Here is a 5,050-nt window from a genome sequence, read left to right as displayed (position 1 = left end):
AAGGAAGGAAGGAAGGAAGGAAGGAAGGAAGGAAGGAAGGAAGGAAGGAAGGAAGGAAGTTAAAATGACTGACAAGACTGAGGCACTCTATTACCTGAAACATGATGCAGCTGTGTCTGCAGCTTAGCAATGCCTTGATATTTGCAGTAGCTGTAACTGTCGTACCACTGATATCAGGGTGGGGTGTTCCCTGGTCCCTGTATTCCCAAGCTGTGAGGCTGTCAGTCCTGGGATTGCTCAGATTCTCTTGCTGGGCTCTCATCCCTGGTACGCAGTCTTCATTTTCCTTATATAATAAAATATAATAAACTAACTGCCCATATCCTGCTCCCCTTTTTCTTCATCTGATTGCACCAAATTACATTAGTGCTCTGTATCCCACCTCTGTCTCCTGTGGTGGAGCCTGGATCTGCACAGCCAGCAGCTGCACTGCCCACCTAGGAGAACAGCCATAGGGGCTCCCGCCTGTGCTGGCACCCTTTGGCAGCTCTGGGGGCTGCAAGGAGAGGCTGGGGTGCTGTAGTGGGGAGGGTGCCCTCCAGATGGGTCACCTCCTCCAGCAGCCATCAGGAAAGGACTAGCACAGCCAAGAGCTGTGCTTCAGGTGGCTTAACACAAGTGCCTCCCATGCTGGAAAAGAAGAAAATTAGAAAGCAGGGAGCCATCAAAACTATAAAAGGTTTCATTCTGGAAGTGCTGGACAGAAGTGGTATGAAGACAAAACGATAGGAAAGCAAGATCTTCCCACAGTAGATCAATCTTGTTGACATAATGGAGATCTTTGCAAAAGGCAAGGGCGCACATTTCCTACATCAGCCATTGTAGTAGCAAGTGGTCCCTACTGTTCACAGTTAAAAATTGACCTTTTCATCTTTCATTACTACCATGGAGATCAATAATCTCATGCACGAGAGAGACACCAGTAACTGTGGAATGTCCAGGGGACAAAAAAATAATGTTATGGTACTCCACTGTCTGCTGAAACACCTCTTTGTGAGTGTCCCAAAACACCCTGCTTAAATTTCTTCTCCAATGCAGAGATGGTAGAACTCATCTTCATTCATTCTACATAATTAATCAGCAATGATAAGAGCTTGATGAAGCAACATTTGCAGTAATGTAGACTTTAAAAATAGATTCTATAATTTCCTCCATGTTTTCAGTTTCAGTCTACATTCACGCAGGATGTTATGCAAATCCATAATCATATCCTTCCCTCCCGCATACATGCATTCATAGGAAGGCTGGCTGATACACACAGAAACAAAGCACATGTATGCATACAGAAACACACTAGTGTTGAGATGTAGGCATTAATTTTAAATATGCTAACAATATTTATATTATTTTTGTCCTTCTTTTCAGGTGTATGATTCTATGTGTGCTTACATACCACTCTGCCATAACACATCATGTAAGCATAGTGGTATCTTTACATTAAGCTGCAGTCATTGCTGATGAGAGACACAGAGTATATATTCAAATGCATCTTCATTACATATGATTATTCAAAAGATTTTTGTTCTCCCTAAGTAGACCTCACAAAACTACTGCTGCAAAGTCAATTTTAGACTCTATTTAATATCCAATACATTTAGACAGAAAAGGGAAAAAAAACAGAGAGGAAAAGAAGGAACAAAATACAAAAATAAAACAAGACGGATACTAAAGAGGAGAAAAGAAGATGTGAAATACATGCTCAGTCATTTTCTCTGTGATAAAGATGTGTACAATAAATTTCACCAAAAGAGTCTAGATAATTATAGATACACAGTGTCACATCTGAAACCTCTGTCTCATATATGTATATATAAATGTACACACAGAGGATATATATATATATATATATATATATATATATATATATGCATACACACACATATATGCATATATCTGTATTTTCATACGTGCTTGTATCAATGTACTTATATGAGTGTATATATATGGGGTATATAAATACTACCAAAATTTTTGCAAGGAGACCAGTGAAGCAGACTCCTGACTGTCTGACAGAACTGGGGAGCCAGCTTATGTAATTTCTGCTTCTAGTTTGCTCAAAATACAAAGGACAAATTTCTGCTTTACATGCTGCTTTTGCAAGCAGTGCCTTACAGGCAGATTTACAGAACCACCAACATCAACAACGGCACAGTGGGGATAAGCTCACAGAAATCGCTGACACAACTCTGTAGATAGAAAATGCCCCACGGTGGCCCAAAAAAAATAATCCACCAAACCACCCCAGAAAATTTCTTGCAATTTCTTTCCTCATCATGTACTAATATACACCACTGTCATGTCTTGAAAGAAATTCAGAGCTGTCTATGGCAAAAAGAAGGATAAATTGCTTTATCTCTGCCAGAAGTGGAGCATGCCTTCTGTCATATCCCCAAAGCTGCTCCAGGGAGAGGATTTCCCCACATGGATTCAGGCAATTATTTTACATTGAATGTGAAGCAGGAACATTTCTGTTTCTGTGACTGAGCCTGCCTGGGGGTCCTCTGCTGCTAACATCCAGGATGTGCAGCTCCTGCGAGATGGGTGTTGAGAGCTGAAGTGGCTTTGACAGCCAGTGTCTCACTGGGTTGCTGCCTCTCTCAGGTTCACTCCAGGGACTTCTCCCCATGGGTGGAAAGGTGGCAAGCCACATTTCATCCACATCCCAACTGCAGGGTAGCAGAAAATGGGGCACCAGTGGTTTTAGTTCAGACCTTGAGCCCAGCCTGGATATCTTCTTCCTCCAATACAGGAAGAATTCAGTGACTTGGGCTCCTGGGCATCCCTGAGCAGAGAATGCAATCACATTCCACAGAGCTCCTGACTGTGGACTGCAGTGCTACTGAGCTTTCCTTTTCTATTAAAAAAAACCCAAAAAAAACCAGACAACAAAACCCAACCAAAAAAAACAAAGACCAACCCCCAAACAACCTCCAGAGGTTTTCTGAAAAGCAGTCCTCAGCAGAGGTACAGCAAAACTTTTCATGCTGGGCAGTCTGCTGTGCCCCTAGGGGTGGGAATAATCCCTCCGGAAGCACCCCAGGTGCAGACTGGGAGGGAGCCAAGTTCTCCCTTGTGCTGCAGCCACCTGGCAGCTGCTGCTCCCTTCCAGGTATTGCTGAAGGAGTCCCACTGCTGGATCATGGCCACGCTGTGCTGGGCAAGAGGTAAAAACACATTAAAAGAAGCTACCCTGGCTGAAAGGTGATTTACTGCAATTGTTACAAGTTAAAGGGCTGATTGCAGTGAAGCATTCTGCATTTTGCTTTGTTTATTGGCATCACTTTCTATAAATTCAATGGGAAAATGAGCAGTGATTCCTTCCACAGAGTGGCCATTGCATTTCTCAGCTCCACACAAACTCCTTGTAAACTCGATGTTTGCAATTAGTGGCTGAGCATGTCCCTTGGTATCTGTGATGACATTGTTAACTGAAAGACAACTGAACTTTCGTCACCAGTCTAGTTTTAATTTAGGACATAGAAAATCTCTTTTCCAAATTATTTGGTTGTATTCATGGACATCAGAGCTTCAAATTTTTTGGAGCACATCCACTGTGAATACTATTTTCTGCAACTTTTATTAATCTGGAGAATGAACCAGTGCAGAATGTGAGGAAAATAAATCTGGACATGTAAACCTTACCTGAATCCACCCATCTGTAATGGAAATAAATGCTTGGGTGATTCAGTTCTACTTAAATTGAAACTTAGACTGATTGCAGGTGTGGCAAATATGATTTATCAATATTAAACATCTGTAAATAGGCATGATCTTCTTCTGAGTTTTTGCATTAATTCGTAGCTTTGAAAAATTGGGAACATTTTAAGTTTTTCTATGTTTGCATGCAGTGGCTGAATCTCAACAGGGATTTTTGCCTGAAGTACAGTATCTGACTTCTGCTGCCTTACTTCTAAGTGTAATAATTAGTGTAGTGGTGCACTGAGGGCATTTGGGGCATAGCTCAGGCAGGAAGACAGAGTTACTCTATTTTCACGCAGTAGAAGCAAAACAGATTTGGCAAGCTCTGCAAAGTGATGACAGGGTCGACAATATTACAAGTATTTGTGCATCAAGAAGCCCTGCTCAGCACTTGGCTTTTTCTGAGCACATTCTGCACATATCTGCACAACCTAATCCCACAAAGAAACCGAGTTTTTGATACTCAGTGAAGAGACAGAGAAACTTTTAGGGAGTTTTACTTGTTAAATGGGTGAAAGATACTTGCTCCTGTCTCAAGCCAGGAAGCTTTGCTGAGCAGGGGTTGTGAGCAGCATTGCTAGCAGCAACCATTAGTAAAGGTCAGGGCAAGCAATTTCTAATGCTGAAGGAGATGGAAACAGCTTCCCAAGGAGCGGGATTCTTCAGTGACAGAGATGTGTCTGTGACAACCACGCCAGGCTTTTCTGACATAGAGGTGTCCTGGAACATCTGGAACACCTGGGACTCTGAGAAAAAAAATGGCGGTGTACAGTGAAAGCTTAAAACTCTTATCAGGAGTGGGAATGGCAGGGAATGGCTCAATGAGATGCTCCTGTGTGATACAGCTGTGGGTAAACAGGTGTTCCCCTTGCACTCAGTGTGTGGTCATTTTTGGCGATTCATCAATGAGAAGAGTGATTTCGACTCAGTGAGCTGTCTCTCTGTGCCCAATTCCATCTCAGTGAACCCCTTGACCACGTGTTCTGCTGCCTCTTCAAGGTATGGTACCTGGGGAGGAGCAAGAGCTACCAGGGCTTGAGATGAACAGCACAAGTCACGAAATGCGTGACAATAAAAAATCAACAGGAAGGGAGAAGACCGAGGCTTCAGAAAAAATTATACCACTTAAAACCTGTTTGAAACTCCTGGGGGTAGAAAAAAAGGAATAAAAAAGAGGTTTTACAGTCCTTAGCAGGGGAGCAGAGAGGTTTGTGCTGCTCCTTCGCACAGTGCTGCTCCACTGACACATTGCAGACGTGAGCTCACATTCAGTTAAGGTCAGCTTCCCAGTGCTTGAAGTTGCTAATCCTGCTGACTAGCCAGGCCCCAAATGAACCATCTCCCCAAGGCA

At 42.8% G+C, this 5,050-nt stretch overlaps 1 long non-coding RNA gene across 2 annotated transcripts in view; it reads right to left on the bottom strand.

Annotated features, from left to right (window-relative positions):
- Positions 1 to 5,050, bottom strand: part of LOC108447380 — a 15,670-nt gene that overhangs the window by 8,178 nt on the left and 2,442 nt on the right. For both annotated transcript variants that reach the window (XR_001862925.1, XR_001862926.1), the window contains exon 2: positions 95 to 286. This is a non-coding gene — a long non-coding RNA (uncharacterized LOC108447380). The remainder of the gene's footprint in view (positions 1 to 94; positions 287 to 5,050) is intronic.

This window comes from Corvus brachyrhynchos, unplaced genomic scaffold, assembly GCF_000691975.1.
Source record: "Corvus brachyrhynchos isolate BGI_N302 unplaced genomic scaffold, ASM69197v1 scaffold83, whole genome shotgun sequence".
NCBI classification, from domain to species: domain Eukaryota; kingdom Metazoa; phylum Chordata; class Aves; order Passeriformes; family Corvidae; genus Corvus; species Corvus brachyrhynchos.
Note: the sequence above shows the minus strand (reverse complement) of the source record. Positions and strands in the feature narration are given on the sequence as shown.